Source organism: Pantherophis guttatus, chromosome 6 (assembly GCF_059756535.1).
Source record: "Pantherophis guttatus breed Tessera chromosome 6, ASM5975653v1, whole genome shotgun sequence".
NCBI lineage: Eukaryota > Metazoa > Chordata > Lepidosauria > Squamata > Colubridae > Pantherophis > Pantherophis guttatus.
Genome location: NC_142068.1, coordinates 75,160,378 through 75,184,048, shown reverse-complemented (window position 1 = coordinate 75,184,048; position 23,671 = coordinate 75,160,378). Strand labels below are relative to the sequence as shown.

The 23,671-nt window shown below is 39.8% G+C and overlaps 1 long non-coding RNA gene across 2 annotated transcripts in view; it reads left to right on the top strand.

Moving 5' to 3' along the window:
* The window catches only part of LOC117670630 (uncharacterized), a 149,461-nt gene that overhangs the window by 74,227 nt on the left and 51,563 nt on the right, over window positions 1-23,671 (top strand). The window contains exon 4 of one of the 2 annotated variants that reach the window (XR_004592666.3): window positions 454-599. The exons of the other annotated variant lie outside the window; for it this stretch is intronic. This is a non-coding gene — a long non-coding RNA (uncharacterized LOC117670630). Of the gene's footprint in view, window positions 1-453; window positions 600-23,671 lie in introns of those variants that run through there. 2 annotated transcript variants of the gene reach the window in all.

Genomic DNA, 23,671 nt, shown 5'->3' with positions numbered 1-23,671 from the left:
AAACTAGAAGAAAGCTACAGTGCCTGAATTAGTATACAGAGAATTGTATAAATTTAAATGCTAAAAGCTGAAATTACAAGCAATTTAAAGTAACAAAGAAAGAAGAGTGCAAGCAGCTACTATGGAAAAAAAGAACTACTATGGGTCAGAATATCCCAGATTAAATCTTGATTTAACCAGTAAATAAATTCCTCTTATAATCAAGATGTTGGAAAGTTTATTTCCTTTTGGATATTTTTCCCCTTTGCTGTTGTATGTTTACTTGAAACAATGAGATTCTTTTATTTTTTAGGCTGCTTTCCTCTACCTTTAAAATGTTCACCTAAGAAGGTCACTAAATTGGCCCAGTTATATAGATAACCTGACACACAATCATCTTTTATTTTTAGAAGATATTTATGCTGAAAGCAAAAATTGATGCTAAATAGTGACACTGCTGATTTTTCTCCTCAGGACTGTATAACCACCAGATGTCTCTAAAACCATACTCTGCTATGAACATTTTATACCTTTGAAGGTGTTGAAAATCTTGGATTTATTTAACTGTTATATCTGTTCACCCAGGGATCAAAGACTCTATTAAAATTATCCCAAGTGCAGTGTCAGAAAATTTATTTAGCTGAGCAGGTAAGTTTCAGAATTTTTGAAGAAAGCTTTTATTTAATCTGTATGTTTTAAATTCTAATAAAATGAGGCATAATATGAAAACTCTTTACCAGTAGTTTGATTTTATTAAAAAATACAATCTAAATATACTGTGAAAAGGAGTGACACCTCCCAATTTTCCAGCTAAAATAATTCAGTGCCCTATTTCATGAATGTTATTAAATATAACAAGCCCAAGATTTGGGTTATTGAGGCAAGTGAACTGAAAACCCCCAACAAGAAAATAATGCAAACATCCTATGCAGTCTTAGAAATGATGCCATTGTAAATATAATCACATTTATGAAGATATATGCATTCTTGTTTATCATTTGACATTAATATTTCAGCCCTAACACTGATCTAAAAATATAATTTTTAGACTAAATCACAAATATTTCAGTCAAACTGGATTCTATCATAGCATTAAAAACATACAATGCAAAAATTACCCTTTAAAATATTTGCTTGAACAATTATGAATAAAATTGTGGCAATTGCATAAAAAAGAAGAATTAAATTTTGTAAAGCTGCTTAAGAAAAAACTATATTGGAGAACCTTGCAAATAATAAGATGCAGAACAAAGAGATTAGCATACAAGTACAGGAATGTTGCAGAAAATGGATTTGTTAGAAAATGTATAAAACGTTTAAGGAAGTAAAACATAACAAAATAAGCAATTAAATTTTCGTGCAAACCAGTAAATGCATTGACTCACAATGTTTTCTTTTCTTCATTCTTCTCTATAAATTATGTTAATCTTTTATGTTGGTGTTGGTTGAGTGGAAACATACTGAGCAGAAAAAAAAAACAGTTTTTCAATGCAACACTATGCATCTTGTAACGTTACGGAAGGATGCTACATGTATTCATTTAAGGAAGCATAATTCGTAGAAGCCTCTTCAATCTGGACTGCAAATTTCTAGTTTGTGCCTCCTGGTTAGGTGTGTATTCATTTGTTTCTTCCTTAGCTGTAAGATTAATAGCTCCCCACATTCCATCTCATCATCTTTATTTTGTGATGTCAGCAAGCTATTTCAATTCTTTGATCCTCTTTCAGGTGAGTTTGGAGCTATTGGGCTTCTAGAGCAGTACCAATACAAGAGAATTTTTGTGGGTCAGAATTGAACTATGGATGCTTGGTGTTCTCCAAGTGTGGTTATTTTCTAGCAGATGTTTCAGTACCCAACTATGTAACACCATCAGTGCTAGAAGGAAGTGAGGTTGGCTTTCTGTTTATATGGTCAGTCTATAAAGAGGCAGCAAACCCCATTTCCTTGTAGCCCTGATGATATTATGTAGTTGGGTAATGAAACTTCTGCTAGAAAACAACTAAGCTCGGAGAGCTCCAAGCACCCCACAGTTCTGGAGCAGTTTCTAATGTAAGAATTAAAGATGCAGGCATTATTCTATTGCCCCAGTAGCCAATCTTTGCTCTTTCACAGTTAAATGCTCACTTTGGCTTCATCTACACCAAACTGTCAAACCAGGGGTGAAATGCTCCCTGTTCGGACCGGATCGCCCAATCCGGTAGCGATGGAGGCGAGTGGTTCAGAGAACCGGTAGCAAAAATCCCTGCTCCCTCCCCCGCATGCCCAGCTGAGCTGCATAATCATCAGAGGCTTTTTCTTTTAATTTTTAAAAGCATTTTTTTCTACAACCTCTTCGGCCGAATAAATGCTTTTAAAAGTAAAAAAAAAAAAGCCTCTGATGATCGCGCAGCTCAGCTGGGATCATCAAAGGGATTGTCAGCTGATGATCCCAGCTGAGTTGCCTGATCGGCAGAGGCTTTTTTTCTTTTAAAAGCCTCTGACGATCCAAGCTGAGTTGCCTAATCAGCAGAGGCTTTTTTTCTTTTAAATGCCTTTGATGATCCAAGCTGAGTTGCCTGATTGGCAGAGGCTTTTAAAAGAAAAAAAGCCTCTGCCAATCAGGCAACTTAGCTGAGATTGTCAGAGCCTTTTGAAAGCATTTTTTTTACAATCTCTTCGTGTAAGAGGTTGTATAAAAAATAGTTTTAAAAGAAAAACAATTGGCCACGCCCACCCAGTCACATTACCCCCCACCACCAAGCCACGCCCACAGAACCGGTAGTAACAAATTTTAGATTTCACCACTGTGTCAAACTCATGGCCTGCGGGCCAGATTCATCACGTGCTGGCCACGCCCACACTCGGTTCAGTGAAGGGAAAAAAATTGCAATACGTCACATGATGACAATGTGACGGTGCGAGTTTGACACCCCTGATCTACACCAACTACAATTCTGATCTGACTTGCTCCGCCCTAATAAAATGGGTGGTGTGGAAAGATCATCATAGTTGATAACCATGCATAAGTTTCAGAGTGGTTCAGGACAGGTGTGCTATTTAAATTAGGCAGCATTTGTTTTGCCTTCTGGCAAAGAGGCTGAGCCAAGTTATAGGAAGATGAGTCACAGCCAGAGGAATACCATTCCTGGAAGTGGGCCATGACTACAACAACAACAGCAGCAGCAACAACAACAACCTCTTTGTTTCCTATAAGTATGCAACAGGATAGCCGGGAAGGAAGAAGCAGCTGTCATCTGATGAACTGGAGCAGGGGTGGGTTCTACTTACCTTTACTACTGGTTCGCAACGGGGCCACACGTGCGCTCTCGCTTCGCAGAAGCTTCCTGATGATGTCGGGATCGGTGGGTGGAGCCTCCTGCCGGTTTTACTACTGGTTCTTGCGAACCGGTCCGAACCGGGTGCAACCCACCACTAAACTGGAGGTAGAATTAGCAGCAGCTGGTGATTTGGGTGATCTCAGCATTAGAAAAAGGCTGGGGGCCAAAAGAAAGAAGAGCTAAGTAGGAACTGCTTGTTGCAGAAGAGGCCATTCTACGTCTCTAAGTGGTAGAAGTTGGAAAAGAGTAGCAGAAAGAAGAATAAAGCAGTGCTTGCCACCATGGGCAGCAATCATAGTGCCAGTTGAAGCTATGCAGCTATCCTGCCAAGATCCAGATGCTTCTTCTAAATTATAACAATGAAGATATTATGTACTGGCAGCATAATGGACTTGGGTGAGCTCAATTTCTGCTAGATAAGAGTTCTTAAAAAGGAAATAACAGACTACACAAACTGATAATATCCTTGTTTGAAGATCAGCTGGTAAAGACTGAGGCAACTATCCTCCTTCATTTACTGGTCTCAATTAGGAAAATGGACTGACATGTTAAGAAATGAATCCCTACAAGTTAAGGAGGTGAAAAAAAAAATAAACTAACTTATACAAGCGAACACACCATAGAGTGAAGATTGGATGATAAGTATAGGTTCTGCAAAGTTCAACTTTCACAGTATCTCATTCTATTAACCAATTCTATTTAATTTCAAGGCTAGATTTGTTCTGGTGCATAAAATGGAACTGCAAAAATACTTGTTTTCTTAGAAGTTCTTGATTTCACATAAGGTTAAGTTTTACCACTTGTATGTTCCTCACAGGACTCAGAAATCACACAGGAATGTCATGATGAATGGCTGTGGTTGTGTATGGTTAAAAAAAGGATTTTTAATGAGAGAAAATGATTAATGATTCTCTGGAATCCAGCTACTTTAAATAACAATACCTTTAGTACGAGTATATAAGTTATACCAGCTTCATAATATCTAGCAGTAGCACAAAAGGAGATTATGGGTGGAATTCTATCATTGTAGAATTGTTGATACCAGAAATGTACCAGTTCTAATTTATTTTACTTATAAATGACCAAAAGCATTTTCTCCTGTTTCTGGGATTTCTCTGGCTGTTAATTAAAACTAAGGAAAAATGGGGAAACTGCAACCATCAATGTAAGATGAGTCCGATGAGAGAGAGAGACAGATTAGTTAACCCACCTAATTATATGAGAAGTAGGATCATGTGCACTATATTTCTTTCCTATTGCAGAGAAGATGGCTCCCTTAGTTCTTGTATGCCATGTTAGCTTCTACAAGCCAAAATGTGAGTAGAACAGAGGTGGTATTCAGCCGGTACAGACTGGTTCGCCTGAACCGGTAGTGGAAATTGGGGGTGGGCCTGCCCCCCCACCCCATTGCCCCCACCCCGATTGTACGTTGTCCTATTTAGGCTCATGTTTTTGAGGCTGTGCGCATGCATGGACGGGGATGCGTGCACACTCACATTTGTGAACCAGTGGGGAAAGTAAGTGAATATCACCCCTGGGGTAGAACAAAAAGCTGGTCATACCAAATGAAAGGTATATTGTATTTAGTAGACACTAGATAACCTATGACCCATTGGGCCATCCTTTCAGAGATATTTCCTTATCTAAGGCATAGTGACTGTCACCAGAGACATCCAGTTTCTACTCCAACTGCAACAGCAACTTATTTGGTGTCTTTCAGCCCAACCTATCTTCACAGGGTTGTTGTGAAGAAATAGAGGTAGTCCTTGACTTATGACCACAATCAAGCCCAACATTTCTGTTGTTAAGTGAGACATTTATTAAGTGAGTTTAGCCCCATTTTATGACATTTTAATGACATTTTATGACAAAGAGATGGCGCAGTGGTTAGAATGGAGTACTGCAGGCTACTTCTGCTGCCTGCCGGCTGCCTGCAGTTTGGCAGTTCGAATCTCACCAGGCTCAGGGTTGACTCAGCCTTCCATCCTTCCAAGGTCAGTAAAATGAGGATTCAGACTGCTGGGGGCAATATGCTGACTCTTTAAACCGTTTAGAGAAGGTTGTAAAGCATTGTGAAGCGGTATATAAGTCTAAGTGCTATTGCTATTTCTTGCCACGGTTGTCAAGTGCAATCACTGCAATTGATAAGTTAGTAACATGGGTTGTTTAGAGAATCTGGCTTCCCCATTGATTTTGCTCGTCAAAAGGGTGAAAAAGGGAAGACTGCAACGGTATGAACCAGTTGCCAAGCATCTGAATTTTGATCACATGATCATGGGGATGCTACAAAGGTCGTAAGTGTGAAAAATAGTCATAAGTCACTTTTTTTCAGTGCCATTGAATTGGTCACTAAATGAACTGTTGTAAGTCAAGGACTACCTGTATAGAAAGATGGAGCTCTTTGTATGTGCCTTGACAAAAAACTGAACCTGAACAAAAATGCAATATAGATACACATGCATATTTGAAGAAGCACATGAAGCAATAAAAAATATTTAAGTCTTTCTTTATTCATCTTAAAGTTGCTTCTTTAACAGCCACGTGATGAATCAATACTTGTTTCTGGAGCGGGAGGGGGGGTGACAGAGAGCAAGGGATTGTGAGACTGGCTGGGAAACTGTAATGGAATGTTGAAAATTAAAGTCACATGATCACAGCAGCAGCATATCAGCAGCCAGTAGTGTTTAACCAGCCACAAATTTCCCAAATTTTATCTCCCTGGGATATGGGTCCTAGATTTTGGGTACATCCTGTAAATTTGAAGTACCTTGGTTCAAAAACAGCTGTCCAAAGATGTGCCAGTTTGCTTAGGTAAAAGTCATGACGATAAGAGTTTTAGTAGTATCTAGATAGTTTTCTAGATTAAATACTCCCAATACATTTAACCATCTTTGTTAAAACTCTTCTGTCCCTCTAAAGCAGGAGGGATGTAAGGTAAAATTTCTAGCACCAGTGGAGCACAGCTGAATACAAATATCAACCCAAAGCATAGGATTTATTATAATCCAGTGGATAGGAGTTTAAGATACCTTTTATGGTTTTATTAATAACGCCAACCTTAGATAATTCCATAATGGATCAGGGAAAGTCGTCTTAAATACTTTGTTTTGGAATCTCATTTGGTAAGGGATGCTTATCCTCTTATCTCAATTAAGGGTGGAGATAAATGCCTATAAAATGAAAGCATTTCATGCTAGTTCTACTAGCTGGCATAAATCACAGCCCCAAGCCAATAATAAGCCGCAGCAATACAATCAGTAGAGAAATTGCATTGTGTAAATTGTTAGTCTTTTATTAAAGTTGTGTGCGCAGATCAATATATATCTTGTTCAATTCATTATCCGGTGAAAATGATATTGTATTCATATAATGCAAGCATAATAGCAATTATATGATTCTAAAGGGTAAAATATATAGAGTTTATGTAGAGCTTTCTCAATAGGAATAGGAATCCTATTATCTTCCAGAGTGTATTTAGAGGATTTAGAAGATACAGGATTCCGTAATTCAGAAGAGAATCACTTTTATTACTCACACAGATTTAATTTTTTAAAACAAGATCAATAACTAGACTTGTATTTTATTTGGATAACATGCTCATTATTTCACATGCTTATTTTGCTATTTAACTTTTTTTTTTTAAATTTGATTTATATGCCACCCTTCTCCAGAGACTCAGGGCAGCTTACAGTGCGTTAAGCAATAGCCTTCATACTTTTGTATATTTTATACAAAGTCAGCTTATTGGCCCCACAAACTGGGTCCTCAATTTACCTACCTTAGAAAGGATGGAAGGCTGAGTCAACCTTGAGCCTGGCAAGATTCAAACTTACTTTAATTGCAGACAGCTGGTGTTAAATTACAGTGCTTTTAGTCTGCAGAGCTATCCAGGCTCCTTCTAGGGTGTAACTTTTTTTTTTTTTTAAAAAAGAAAGAAACAAAAGAAAATGCTTTTCTCCGAATACTTTTAAAGGAAAGTTAATAGCTAATATTCAGCAGAGGTTCTAGTTTTCCCTTGTGTTCTCTGAAAAGTTACGTGAGGCAAGATGATGTCTGTTCAGTACTGATTGCTCCCATGGTGAGATAAATTAGCAGAGGAAAGAGATGTAGGAAGCTAGCTATAGAAGGCTTTTCACTTTGCAGTTCAGAGAGTTGTCTAAAAAAATGGACCATTTTTATCAGAATTGGTTGTCAGGGAATGTTCATAAGGTCAGCTGCTTTGTTTTCACAAATCAAGGTTTTCTTTTTGTCACATGACTAGTGAAATATTCTTCCATAATGTCTATACTATAAAGCCCCCAAATCTAGAGTCTGTGGCCCACATGTGGCACTCCAATGAATCTTTTGTGGGACCTCAGTGCTGAAGATGATAGGTAGCAAGACCTCAAAAGCATGCAGTTGGGTAGGCTTGGTTCTGAGAAGGGCTTTGGGAAGATCAGTGGCCTCGTGTCAGCACCTTCCCAATCCAGTGGGCTCCTCACAATACTGGAACCTGGTTGGAAAGCCCATGAAGAAGGCAACCAAGAGCTGTTATGTCATTTTTTTTTTTTCTCCAGTAACTCCTATTTACTGTTGCTGTCCGTGAAAGGTGCTGCTTGTGAGAACATATCATGCTTCCAGGCAGGAGAAGGGGCTGATGCTTGGCCAGGGATGATAGGCTGGGTCTGCCCAAAGAAAGAGGGCTGAGTCTGACCACTCCTTCACAAGAGTCTCTATGCTGGGGGAGCAAGTGAAAAAGCTCTCTACTAGAACAGGGGTCAGCAACCCATTGCTCTGGGGCTGCATGTGGCTGTTTCATCTCTCTGTGGGGCTTCCTGTTGCTGGTCGGCTCCACAATTGATAGGGCTTTCGGTTAGGACACGCAGAGCAAAAAGGACGCCATTCTAGGAGGAGACTCTATGGTGGGGGAACCAGACTTCCGGTCAGCTGAGGTAAAAGGGCGCCATGCTAGGAGGAGACTATGATGGGGGAACCGGACTTCTAGTTGGCTCCAGAATTGAACGGGGGCTTCCAGTTAGGACCTTTGTGGCTCTTTGAGTGTTTAAGGTTGCTGACCCCTGTCCTAGGCAAAGGAAGAACACGCTTTGCCTGGCAAGATGAGTACAGAGAAAGGGAAAAGGAGGAAAGAAAGATATGTCTACTCAGCAGAGAGAGAGGGGGGGGGATGGTTCCTTTTTAGCGGGATGAATCTCATAGATTACATCATCTTAGCTATGACCTTGCAAGAATCCTGTTTAAGAAAAATGTTGCCAGCTATATGATGCCAGTGAAAAGACTATTTCTTAAGAAGGTCTGCTTTACATTAAAGTATTTTTTGCTTGTGTATTACAATTATCATGTTACCTCTGTTTTATAGGAAATCCAGATGGCTATTGTTTTCACTAGTATGTCATTGATACTGATTTGTGATTTTGGATTATTTTTTTTTACACTTTTAATACATTGTTTTGTAGCCTTGTATTTTTATATTGGGTTTTACAGTGCGATCAGCAACGATGGCCGTCTATAGAACATGAGTTGTGTTTTAGTTGTTTTGCAATAACTCAGACATCTTACTTATTCCCCAGGTTAAGTTTTGAATGGGTGAAATCAAATTCTATTCATTTCCATAAAATTCTGATGAGTAAGATTAATTCTGGAATCTACCAATTGATATCCATGGGCAGCATAAGCATTCTCTTGAATGATTTTCAAGAGTTGCTGTTTGCAATTTCACCTCTGGATCATCATGTAATGAGAAATGAAGTGATGGATATTTAAGTCTGAGGAAGTCTTATTTCACTAAAAATTAATTGATTTTTTTAATATACACAACACAACCTAGAGAACGCTATGTAGCCTTAGGACCAATTGAATTATCTAATTCAAGTTCATAATTGATACCAGTGAGAATTAAATATATTTCATTTTTATGGCTACTGCTTCTTGGGTAGTGACTCAAAAGGGAATGGAGGAAGGAGACCATTGAGCAAGGGATAACATTAAAGGAGAATTTGGCTAAAGGATTTGACCTCCCTTATACTACTTGGAGGTTGCTGAATAGGATGAGAGTTGGAGTGCCTAAATGTAAAACCAATGTACTCAAGTGGAGGCTCTTGAGGTGGAAAACAACATACTATGTGAATACAGAGCCCGGCCCATCTGCTGGTATGTCAGCTCCTACCAGAAACATGTACTGATAATGACTTATTTTTGGCCAATGAAAAAGCCAAGAAGGTGGCTTTATTGTGGCCTTTTAAAATTTGATCTAGGAGGAGGAGGAGGAAGAGGAGGAGGAAGAAGAAGAAGATGAAGGAGAACTCATTTTAAACAATCACCCAAACTTTGATATGAAAGGTGTCTTAGACAGATTTTAATAAATATATTTCATAACTTTGAGGATTGGGAATAAGAGTAGAAACCTCATCCCAAAGACAAATCTAACGTCAGTTTCAGGCAGAATGCAAATTAGAGGTTTTAATTTCTCTCTGCAAAGAAAGCTCAACTTCACTATTATTCATTCGTGGTCCTGTAAAGTGACACAATCAAGTAAAACATGATCTGAAACAGGGGTTTCCAACCTTGGCAACTTTAAGCCTGGCGGACTTCAACTCCCAGAATTCCCCAGCTGGCTGGGGAATTCTGGGAATTGAAATCCACCAGGCTTAAAGTTGCCAAGGTTGTGGACCGCTGATCTAGAAGACCGACGGAGGCTACTTATGATTTCCAAAAGTGAGGATGAGTCTAGGTGTTGCTTCCAAGCTATACAAATCATTTCTTTACACTTTTACCAAGTGCTGATATTGGAGAACTTCAACATGCTATAACCAACGGAGAGCAATAAAATCTAAGCTGCAATATTATCCCCATCTCATTGACTCTGGGACCCAAAAGCTTATGTTGGATTCTGAGTGAACGTTTTGTATTTTTAATGAACCAACATAAATTATTTCAGGGACCTGAACAAAAGCAATAAAGAATTTTGAAAACTACTGTTAAGCACCTATACTCATTTGAGATCTTATTGGCTATGAGAGGTTATTTTCTTGGGATAATGTTAATGAAGGTTTATGGTATTTATGCGCATATATCCTTAGCATGTCACAGCACTAGGGGTGAAATGCTCTCGGATCGGACCGGATCGCCCGATCTGGAGTGATCTTGGCCAGTGGTTCAGTGATCCGGTAGCAACGGCGGAGCATAGCTCCGCCCACCCAGCTGGGTGTCATTACTTCCTGGTTGTAACCAGGAAGTAATGTGTTTTTTACCTTCTGCTCATGTGCAGAAGGTTTTGCGCATGTGCAGAAGGTCTGCATGCACCTGTGATGCGTGCGTGTGCGTGAGCGAAGCAAGCGTTTCTGAACCAGTAAGGAAGGTAAGTAGATTTCAACCCTGCACAGCACATTTACTTTGACCAATGTTTTAAAAGCTAAATAGAGTCAATCCTGATTCATACTTAAATGGGAGATAAATAAAACATCCCAGAAGTGTAGACTGGTTTAGGAAGTTAAAAAACATAAAAATTATGTGGACATCTCTATGTAATCTCTAGGAGCTAAGGTCAATTTGAGGCAGAATGTTATCTTTTTACCCATTTACTTCATAACATCCTGAATACCCCCAATAGATTCTTGTTTCCTGACAGGATGTTATAGAATTTACTTTCTATAACTTTCAAGATTCCTTGTGGAAAATGAAATACTTCTTTACTTTCCCTTAGTCTTAATACCGATTGACTCCTTGCTAACGCAAACAGTTCACTTGTTTTCTATTCTTCACTTGTTAGGTCAAAAGAATGATTCTTCTGTCCTCCAAGTACCATATTTTTTGGACTATAAGATGCACCGGAGTATAAGTTGCACCAAGATTTCAAAGAGGAAAACAAGAAAAAATAGTTTTTGTCCTACCTGGCCCCCAGGAGCACTCTGAAGGCCTCCCAAACCCTCTGTGCATCCCATTTTTGTGAAAAATGGGCCCGTTTTTGCCCTCCCAAACCCCACACACATCACGTTTTTGCCCTCCCTAGCCCCCAGGAGCACTCTGCAGATCTCCCAAACCCTCTGCACATCCCTTTTTTTGCAAAAAATGGGCCCGTTTTTTGCAAAAACGGAATGTGCAGGGCAGGGTTTTGGGAGGCCAAAAATGGCTGTATTCGGTGTATAAGATGCACCAACATTTCCACCCTCTTTTGTGGGGGGAGTGCGTCTTATACTCTGAAAAGTATGGTAACTGCTCTTCAGGAGGTTGTTGTCTTCATAATCTCTCTCCCCAGGTTTAGTTAATAACATGAGAGAGACATCCCATTCACAGATGTAGATATGGTCAGATTAAACTAGGTAACTAGCTTGTCTCAGTTTGTCAGTCTACTTTCACAACCACAAAGATAAGATGAAGAATACATAGAGACCAAAACTAGCCGTAAAATTTTATTATAGCTTTTTTCAATTTTTCATCAGGATGTGTAAAATGAAAGACATCTAGAAAATGCTAAGGAAAACTTCATTTCCTGTTAATAGGGTTGTTTTTTTTTTGTATTATCAGAATATCAGTACAGTATAAAGGCCTTTTTTTAATTATACAAAAACAAAAGAGGCACATTCACATTATTATAGAAGATAGTTTTAAAATGTGAAGGAAAATAGCCAAGAAAGTGTTGTAAGAATACAGTGTGAGAAAATTTGTTAAAGAAAAATAGATCAAACCTATCAATACCATTTTGAAGACTTTTAGGGACCAAGAAAACAGAGCATAATGAATTAGTCAAAGTATTTGATTATGAGCCACTGTGGCGCAGTGGTTAGAATGGAGTACTGCAGGCTACTTCTGCTTCCTGCCGGCTGCCTACAATTTGGCAGTTTGAATCTCACCAGGCTCAAGGTTGCCTCAGCCTTCCATCCTTCCAAGGTGGGTAAAATGAGGACCCAAATTGTTGGGGGCAATATGCTGACTCTGTAAACCGCTTAGAGAGGGCTAAAGCACTGTAAAGCGATATATAAGTCTAAGTGCTATTGCTATTGCTAGGTGCTATTTTTAGTTGCTCTATTCCAAACACGGAGAACCTATAATTGTTATTATGCTGCTGAACTACAGTTCCCAGAATTCCTCACACCTCTGCCCTATTGGCTAAAACTGTTTGGAATTATAGTTCTACAGTGGGCTCCCAAATGGTGTTCTGTGTTAATCTTCATCCTCTCTTTGCTGCAAGACATGATGGGATTCCTGAATGCTACATCAGATGAGTGCAGAAGGATGCAAAGGCAAAAGAGTTTTGAAAACTACCAACCTCCTCCATCCACTGTTGTCAGTTGTTACGATAGTTGCAAGTTTATGATTTGGCAACCCTAATAAAGGATGATCTGTCTTATTATTCACCTGAAAAAGATGTTGTCAGTTAACTGAAACAGCTCAATATCAGTCATCATATGATGAATTGCTGTAGAATGTCGGTTTATATTTACCACTGAAGGCAAATAGGAACCAAACGGGGAGGCGATCAGAAGTAATGATCTGTGATGACATTTGCTGCAATGATTGATACTAGACGATTTAAGCAGTTGAACCCATCTGCAGAAAATGGATAAAGAGAACTAGCAGTATTCTTAAAACCATTTGTATTATGCCAAGTCCTAGTTGGAGTAATCACTCCAATCTGTAACACTTTATTGTTTGTAGGCCGAACATAACAACAAACAGATAAAAATTGGCACATCAAGATGCACTTTATGCATCAGGTTTACAGATGTCATGTATAATTTTCTTTCTATTTCATTCCAGACCTGATTCGTCTGCATGCTATAAAATTGGTTCCAGTAGTCACAATGATAATCACTCATCACTAAGGCACAAGGACTGATAACAAGGATATCATAATCGTTGAACCCAATAATAAAAGACTGTCACTAGGGTTGCAAAGTGCTTATTATTTTTTTTTCTTGGCAACACCGCTCTGCTTTCCCAGAATGCAGATCTTCAAAAATTCAACAGATGTAGCTTTTCCCATTTTCCACCTTTGTCTGGGAGACAACTAACAAGGACACTGGCCCTACACTGTTGAAGAGGGGAAGGGAAATCATATCCTTTGTACAATTGACCCCATTACAAATTTATCTGACCTTTTATTCGACGCAGAACTGAAAAAGGCAGCAGACTATTGTCCTTAAGACTCTTCTTTTCATCGGAGCATGACAAAAGATGTCAAGTACAATTGTAACAAGTAAATCAATATTTAATTTAAAAAATGGCCAGCAAAACGCATTCAACCTTAGAGTTTTACTTGAAGACAACTGCCTTTTATAGAGCATTGAATGAACTTAAATGCATTTTTAAGGGTCTGATCTCTATGTGCTTGGAGACCTGTGGGGCAATTTGAAGATTGCACTATTTAAAAAAAAAAACCTGCCTCTGACAGCCTTCAGAGTTGGAAAATGCTTGATTTATTTTTCAGATAGATGCATTATTTCTATACCTCTTTATATTTATTCCATTAATGTGGCACTTTAAGACAGCTCTTTTTGCTTTGGTATTATCTGACATGAAAACAACAACAACAGCAACAACAACAACAACAACAACAACAACAACAACAACAACATAATAATAATAATAATAATAATAATAATAATAATAATAATAATAATAATTTTATTTCTATACCGCCCTTCTCCCGAAGGACTCAGGGCAGTGTACAGCCTATTTAAAAACACAGACAAAACAACAATATAAAATTTAAAATAATTAAATAAAGTGGCTCAGATTTAAAACCCCAATAAATTTAAATACCCCAATTTAAAACTATTGTGTTGATAGTCCGGCCTGGCGGAACAACAGGGTCTTCAATGCGCAGCGAAACACCCGGAGGTCGGAGATCTTACGAATTTCCGGGGGCAGTTCATTCCACAGGGCTGGGGCTCCCACAGAGAAGGCCCTCCCCCTGGACGTCGCCAGCCGACATAACTTGGCTGATGGCACCCTGAGGAGACCCTCTCTGTGGGAACGGACTGGTCGGTGGGAGGCTATTGGTGGCAAAAGACGGTCTCGGAGGTACCTGGGTCCTATGCCATGGAGCGCTTTAAAGGTGGTAACCAACACCTTGAATCGCACCCGGAAGATATCACTCCTTTGTAAGATTTTGTCTGAGGTGAAATTGGCATTTAAAATAAAATATGGTATGAAAAACTTTTGGTGGTATACATTTTCAATATCAAAATTTTAGACACTATCCTTGGTATTTTTAAAGCATCTAGGTGTAAGAGTTAGACAAAAATTGTCTACCTAAAGAATCAGTACTAAATTTAATATTAGTACTACCCTGTTTCCCCAAAAATAAGACCTCCCCAGATAATAAGCCTAATCGGGCTTTTGAGTGCATATGCGAAAATAAGCCCTCCCCGAAAATATTTAAATGCATGTGCAGCTGGTCCCCGCCATTTCCTCTGGTTAGGGTTAGGGAGACAGAGTTGGAAATCAGGTAAGATGGCAAGAGAAGCCCCATCTTGCTTCGTGCGCCCCAAAATAATAAGACCTCCTCAAAAATAAGGCCAAGCACTTATTTTGGGGTTCAAAAATATAAGACAGGGTCTTATTTTCAGGGAAACACGGTATTAGGCAATATTATACTAGGTTAAAAAAGCCGATATGTCAATGTCTAAATATAATGTCTAAATATATCACCACTGTTTATAATGTGATATTTTATTGTGATATGACATTGGATGGCTAGCCGTAGATGAAACAAGTGCTGAAAAGAATTCACTGCAGGCATTAGATGATCCTCTCTGGGGACATTTCTCAACAAGATAAGGGCATTATGGTCTCTTAAAATAGATGTATTGTTGTATGAGGTGACATACATGCTTACAAAAAAACCCTCCTTCGCATAACCCATTAAGTGAACTGAAACATACTGTATTTGTGTAAGCATGCATAAGATAACGGAGGAAAGCTTAATGTTTTATAACTTTCCATAAGGTCAAATCTTCATTCTGAAAACCCATAAATTGCACAGGCCTGCAAAAGCTACAACATAAAAGAAGAGGTTGAAGTGCTACAATTTCACCTCATGCTTTTTTTTGTGTCCTTATCAATTTTCACTTGGTTAGATGTAGCTAACCAAAGCATCTAATGATTGAACTATTGTGCCACTGATCAATTATTGCACAGATATGATTCTTAGGAATGACTCAGACAGCTGATCTCCATTAAAAATGCATTTAGGAAAGTACAAGAGATTTGTGGATATTGATTCCAGATCTTAGACTCCATCACTGTTCTATATCAAAAACCATAGTACAAAGTGGGAAATGAAGGTTAAGGAACTTACTATGAGCATAATCACTGAATCTAGAATTGAAAGAAGTACTGTAAGACCGTCTAGTATCTTGATAACTAATGGAAACCTATCCTGTGTGGGTATCATAGGGTGGAGATGTTGGTATCCTATAGTAGAGTGTCACTAATGACATCATTCAAGATGGACAATGAGATTACTCTCAATATGAACGTTGCTACAAAGGAAGCAAATATATTGATATGGAACTATTGTAACACTCATGAATGAAGACAAATGTATGTATTCCAGGAAAATGTTGCATGATCCAATCTGGGTTGTCACCGGGACCAGTTTTCTGAGCTTTCCAGATTTGTGCTGGATCCTCAGGGAACTTCTGTCTCACTGGAATGTGTGCCCCAGATTGGATCCTACTACTATAACTCTCCTTAACTTTCTGCTGCTTCTTCAACCTGACTCTTGATTTAGGTTTTTCAAGCTAGAGTCTTCCCACTATATAGTTATCTCTTTTAAGCTTGGTGACTTCCATTCTTGAACTACTCTTGCCATCAATAAGTTTTTCTTAATGTTCAGATATAATCTATTTTTCTGTCACTAAAAATCCAAAATTAGTTATACCTCATGGAGCAAAAGAAGAGATAAATTTGCATCATTAACCCATAGGGGATTTGCTGGCTAATGTTAATATTATTGTCGGTAAGAATATCACAAAAGAAAACTAATTTCAATTTCTAATTTGTTGGGTCTCTGAGAAACATAATTTTTGATAATGCAAACAGGGAGATATGAGTTTCTTGTTTTAAGCTTTTTACATGAGTGCCATGTGGCTATTTAAATCAGTCAAAAGATTAAGTTACCATATAATGCTATGCTCTTTTCATATAGTCTTATTGGTATATATATATATTTACAGCTGCAGAATTTAATTTACTGTTTCTAAAAAAAACATCTTGATGTATTAATCTTGTCTTCCAGTATTCATTTTCTTTCAAAGAAGGTAGGCATCGAGTTGTACCACTGTAACAAAGTTATAATGCAGAGCGTAGGACTGAATGTAGAACCAACTACTTTGCATTGTTATAGGTATAGCTTTTGAATAACTATAGTCTGACCTTATGAGGCATGTTTATAAAGATACTGTAAGCTTTTGTGACAACGTATCACATCATTGTGTAGAATCTGATCTTATTTTGTGGGAAGGAGATGCCATTACTATTGCACTTTTTTCTTTAAATATTGCGGGAAGCAATATTTTCCCAGCTTGCAAAGTTCTGAATTTCTGAGCCGTGCACTTTTGAATATATGGGTTGGAGGATAGTTTTACTTATTAAGACCATCTAAAAGTGTCTCTAATTATCAAGTGATTTGTGTCCATTGCATTAAACATGCCCCCACCTATACATGCCAGCAATATAAAGCCAGGATGTAAAAAAAACCTGTTATTATATTTTAAAGATTGTTATTATCAGCTCCACTAGGTAGACCAGACCAGACCAATGAACTCCACAGGGATGCTAAAACTACTTTTATTGAGATTGGCTGTACTATAATAACTGTTTGTGTTTGTAGCTCCTCTTCCTTCTTACAGTTCAGTGAATTAGGGAGGCATTGAGTCACTTCTGAATTTTACCTCATGGTCCTGGACTTAAAAAAATGCTTCAGTCCCTTTTGCCTAGGGAATAACTCCTCCACATCTCAATCAAGGGTCACCTTCCTTCCTACAGTTATGAAGATTGCTTGCTCTGCCACTGTCATGGCCCTGTCAGAGCCCGGGTCCAAGGAGGAGAAGATGGAGTTGTGGCCAATGGAAGAGGATGGCACAGTCCCTATGGCTCAGGAGGAATGACCTGGGGAGGAGGACAAGGCAGTCTTGGGTCCCTTGGGCCTCGGAAGAATAGACAGAGAGGAAGAAAAGTTGCAGGACGACGGAGCGAAGGAGGAGGAGAGGGAAAGGGCAGGCAGCGGAGCAGAGGAGTGATTGAGCACTGGAGACAAGCAACTGCCTTCTCTGCCCGATCCCCGAGTGCAGAGAATGGAGAGGAGGAGGAGTCAGTGCAGGGTGGCCCAAGTACTCGGGAGGAGTGCACCCTGCCCCTCCTTACAAGGCTCACTCGGGGAATAGTACTTAGGGAGATGCTGTGCGGAGAGGCTTTTGCCAGGAACAAGTATTTGTTTTCAGATTACACTCACCCAGCTTTGACTCAGACCTTTTGCTTTGCTGTGAAGACTGCTTTTGCCTTGCTTTGAGGACTGGTTTGTATTGCTTTGAGTACTGTTCTTGTCTTGTCCTAGCCTTGAAGACGTTGCCTTCAAAATGGCCCTTGTATTGTGCTTGGACTTTTGCCTTGTGGCCTGGCTGGGTAATCTATGAACTGTGGCTTGGGGGACTGAGGGTGGAGCCTTACTGGTCAGTGGAGGGGCATTGGTTTAACCATTCCCAAGAGAAATAAAGACATCGAAGTGGCTGTGGCTCCCGGCATCCCGATATAGCCAGTTGACTCCATCACTGACTATTGGGGGCGAGTCTTTGGCCCCCACAGAGAGGGCTCGCAATCTGGGAGTCCTCCTGGATAGGCAGCTGTCTTTGGAGGAACATCTGACGGCTGTTACCAGGGGGACCTTTTATCAGGTTCGCCTGATTTGCCAGTTGCGGCCCTTTCTTGATCGGGATTCCTTGTGCACAGTCACTCACGCCCTCGTCACCTCTTGCCTTGACTACTGCAACGCTCTCTACATGGGGCTCCCCTTGAAGAGCACCCGGAGGCTCCAGCTGGTCCAGAATGCAGCAGCGCGGGTAGTGATGGGAGCAACATGGCGCTCCCATGTAACACCACTCCTGCGCGAGCTGCACTGGCTCCCGGTGGTCTTCCGGGTGCGCTTCAAGGTGTTGGTTATCACCTTTAAAGCGCTCCATGGCATAGGGCCTAGCTATCTCCGAGACCGCCTGCTGCTACCGATGTCCTCCCATCGACCCGTGCGCTCCCACAGAGAGGGCCTCCTCGGGGTGCCATCAGCCAATCAATGCAGGCTGGTGACCCCCAGGGGGAGGGCCTTCTCTATGGGGGCACCTACCCTCTGGAATCAGTTGCCCCCAGAGATAAGGAGAATCCAAGACCTTAGCGCCTTCCGCCGTGCCCTTAAAACCTATCTTTTTCAACAAGCCGGGTTGGCTTAAGAAGAAATTTTTAAAATTTTTAAATTCTTTTAATTAGTCTGTGATTCTTAACTTTCGGGCCAAAATTTATATATATATTTAAATGTTTTAATATTTGTATTCTATGTTTTTTATCTTGGCTGTACACTGCCCTGAGTCCTCAGGGAGAAGGGCGGTATATAAATTGGAAATTAAATTAAATTAAATTAAATCTCTGGAGCAGGGGTGAAATCCAGCAGATTCTGACAGGTTCTGGAAAACCGGTAGTGGAAATTTTGAGCAGTTCAGGGAACCGGCAAATACCATCTCTGGCTGTCCCCAGAGTGGGGTGGGAATGAAGATTCTGCAATATCCTTCCCCTAGGAGTGGGGAGGGAATGGGGATTTTGCAGTATCCTTCCCCTGCCATGCCCACCAAGCCACCTCCACCAAGCCACACCACGCCCACCAAGGCATGCCCACAGAACCAGTAGTAAAATTTTTTGAACCCCACCACTGGTGTAAACAGAATATTTTAGTGATAGAAGGGGGCTTAAACTATGGTTTCTGGTTCCAAATTGCTTTTATGGAACTTTACCTTAAGCTAACGTATTTTTAGTTCTGATGTGAGTGAATCCATGCATGAAAGTGAGAGGAGGAGAAAAAGTAAACACTTCCTTACTCATGATTTCTGCTCCTAATTGTGCCGTAATGATTGTCTTCTCCAGCTCTTTATGGACTCCATTTTGAAATTTGGGAAGAGGGGATTCAGCTGAACTCCACAATTCCGGGCCGTCAATATTATAATCTTGACACCCGCTGGAGAATAAAATGAGCTGAAGCTGATTTCCCATTGAAATTTTAAACCTAAAATTGGAGTTTTCATGCTACGAGTGGGTAAGCTAAACATGTATGTATCCTGCAAAAAGATGCAAAAAGTGTTCAGCAATAGCAAAATATAATTTTTTTGGGACCTTTGCATTCTAATCCCCTGTGAAAGAGAAGTCAATTTCATGCTTTCTCCTTTAACCTGTAGAATTGCAAATCTGAAAAGCCATTTTCCCCCTTAAGGTTTGGCAGGATGAAGCTAGTTCTTCTAATGGAACATTTTAAAATACTGCAAAGGAAAATACAAACAACTAAACACAACATTATGGAGGGTTATGAATGGGAAGTGGATTATGTAAAACATCTGCCAAACATGCCTATGTTAATATAAGCATAAGCATCCATTCAAAAGGACATCTAAACATGAGTAGCTACTAAAGTATATCTGAAGCATAGGATAAGAAATTTGATGGATTCACTTACAAACTGTGGTACTCTGTCCAGTGTGGGTATGCGGATCCATACTCATTGTGTAAACATGATTTTTTTTACTGAAGTGAGCCTTGGAGTTTTTTTTTTAAAAAAACTAAAGTTCATTGACTGCACAAAGCTTTTCACATTTTATGTGCCTATGATAGATCAGAGCTGATTTTAATCAGACCAGAAGATAAAATCATATCTTCCAGCTAGGAGAGGACAAACTCAACTTGCTTCTTAAACTATCAGGTGCAATATATCATATCACCTTTCACAAACGCCAGTGCTTTCAATATGTGATGGCAACACACACAATTCTTTGTAGAGGACCAATACTCTGTATTTTAACCTCTGCTTGCAGGACTGTTTATTTATTTAATGTGTTTAATTAGTTTGAAAATACTTTAAAATAAGCAAAATCCAGATTCAGCCAAACTCTTTATCCATTTTAAATTTTCATAGTCCAAACTCTTAGCAAGTTTTCTTTTTTCTTTTTCTTTTTCTTTTTCTTTACTGTTGATTATTTTTAAATCCTTGGGTGTATTTATTTCCATTTTCCTTTATTTGTGCCCCTAAAGATTGTAGGAACATTTACCGAGCGGTCTAATTGCTTTGCTGCTCTGAAGATCTCTATAACTTTTACATACTTATAATGCAAATGTGGTTAGAAAGTGGAGTTTAGGTGAGACTCAGTGTCCATTACAGGTCCCTGAGGCTATAAGCACTGTTGTCCACTGAGGCTATGAGCACCATTTCTCTTCCTTGGTTTTTGGCACTTTTACATTCAAGTTATCTCAGAGTTCCTAGAGTTTCCTTGCAGGGACCTGCCTTCCAAAGCACATATGTACTCATTATGTGAACATGATTTTTTTGCTGAAGTGAGCCCTGGAGTTTAAAAAAAAAAAATAAAGTTCATTGAGTGCAATAAAGTTTTTCACATTTTATGTGCCTATAATAGCTCAGAGCTGGTTTTAATCAGACCAGAAGATAAAATCATACCTGCCAGCTAGGAGACGACAACTTGCTTCTTAAACTACAAGGTACAATATATCACATCACCTTTCACAAATGCCAGTGTTCTCAATTTGTGATGGCAACACACACGATTCTTTGGAGAGGACTAGTACCAGGGGTGAAATCCAGCAGGTTCTGGAGAACCGGCAGCGGAAATTTTGAGTAGTTCGGAGAACTGGCAAATACCACCCCTGGTTGGCCCCAGAGTGAGGTGGGAATGGAGATTTTGCAATATTCTTCCCCCAGGAGTGGGGAGGGAATGGGGATTTTGCAGTATCCTTCCCCTGCCATGCCCACCAAGCCATGCCCACAGAACCGGTAGTAAAAACATTTGGATTTCACCACTGACCAGTGCTCTCTATTTTAACCACTGCATGCAGGACTGCTGTCTTTCAAATAAATCCCCAATGACAAATTATTTGAATTGGCGCAAACTATATTTAGTAAAGCACTTCCAAAATTACTCAAATGCAGCCTCAAGACTAAAGGTTGAACTTCAGAGGGTATTAAAATCAAAAGTTTGGTCTGGTGATTGCCAACAACTGGTTGAAGAATAAATTCTTCCCAACAGGTTGGTCACATGCATTCTGTAGTCATTTTTGATCCATATTTCTGTATTTTTTCTCCCCCCCCCTTTTTTTTTGCAATAGTTTTCTTCAGTTATGAGCAGGCCAAAGCAACCTCACTAAGGATGCAAATCAGGATGATAGCTCATCAATAAGTACTAGGCTCACAAGGAAAGGAAGGTAGAAAATGGTTTACATCTCCCCCAGGATAGGGACTGCAACTATTTTACCTCTCTTCTACTCCTCAAACCTAGAAAAATAAAGTTCTAAAATATTCTATATAGTGAATGTACTGTACCTGCCCTTGTGGACTAGGAACGAAAGAAAATGCTGGCCATATTTTACTCCGCTGTACCTTTGATAGAGATTATTTCACAAAGCATATCACATCTTTTCTGTTGCAATTTCCAGGTTAGTCCGAGCAATTTTCCGATTCCCTATTGCTATCAGACCGAAATGACTCCATCCCATATAATATTGCAAAATTGTGTGTGATAGCATGTAGAGTCTGCCATGAGATTAGAGCCATTAGAGTCAAAATGATTGGAGCAGCATAAAAGCATTCATGCTAAATAAATACATAGAAACAAGATAACATATACGTAGGACACTTTTGTGAATGGCCATTTGACTATTAGCCGATTCCAATTTAACTTTTATCTTGTCAGTCTTGGAGTGGTTTTTAGAGTGTCCGTGAAAATTGATGTGCTTACGCCTGGTCGTATTGGGGTATTCTCTAACATGTGATTTCTTGTTTTATATGATTGTTTATCAGGCTTTATACATATGCATTATGTTAAAGATTTTCTACGTGAATAAAAACAACATGAAAAAATGGAAAATACAGAGAAAAGATAAGAAAAGAGTGCAGGAAAGAAAAAAAGAAACCGATATTCGAAAAAAGAAATGGCTTGCTATTTTTAGAGCAGCTACAATCTTATTTCCCCTCATCTTCACTTTCAAATTTCATGTTTCCCTCTTCTCATATTCAACCCCTTTTAATTAGCAAAAACAAAAATCACTCATGTCATTTTAACCATTTTCAGAAAAAAGTCTATCAAGGGTTTTCAATCTTTTATAAAACTGTGTACTACAGGTAGTCCTTGACTTACGACCGGTTGCTTAGCAACTGTTTGAACTTAAAATGAACCTCCCAAAAGATATGTACAACCCAGTGGTGGGTTTCAAAATTTTTTACTACCAGTTCTGTGGGTGTGGCTTGGTGGGCGTGGCATGGCTTGGTGGGGGTGGCTTGGTGGGGGTGGCAGGGGAAGGATACTGTAAAATCTCCATTCCCACCTCACTCCAGGGGAAGGATACTTGTTGTGGCTCCGTTATCTGAGCCTGTGACATCGGCAGGAGAGGACTCCGAGAGTGAAGGAGAGGAGTTGGCAAGGCCTCCCTCTCCAGACCCTCCTCTCTGGCAATGCCTTCGGTGTCCACCGAAGGGCAAGAGATAGGGCTGGGGCCAAGCACGTCCATGCAGCCACAGATGGACAGTGATGAGGGTAATGAGTCTTGGCTGGATCCATGCCAGCGTCGCAGAGATAAGCGCGCGCAACAGAAGAAAAGGCATGCCCAAGATTAGGCTGAGTCACTGGACCACACCCCACAGGATATAAAAGGGAGCGTGGTGGCCAGTCAAACCTTGTGATGAACAAAGATGAAAGCTTCCACGCCATCCTGCATTGCCGGACTTTTGGCTATAGACTTTGCTGGATTATCTCTGGACTTGATTGACTCCGTAATTATTGAGCTGTTTCTTTTGATGTACCAGGAGTGGGGAGAAGTTATCTCTCCTCTTCGTAAATAATAAACTCTTGGCAGGCAGCCACTAGGTTGTTGCCAAGTTCCGTTATCATAAGGAAAAGGATTTTGCCGGCTGGTTTGGTCTTTAACTCTTGAACATCTGTTGGTGTGTGTGCGTGTGGTTGGGGACAGAACAATACTGCAAAATCCCCATTTCCTCCCAATCAGCTGAGACATGGGAGGCAGAGAATAGATGGGAGTGGGGCCAGTCAGAATTTTTACTACCCGTTCTCCAAACTACTCAAAATTTCCGCTACCGGTTCTCCAGAACTGGTCAGAACCTG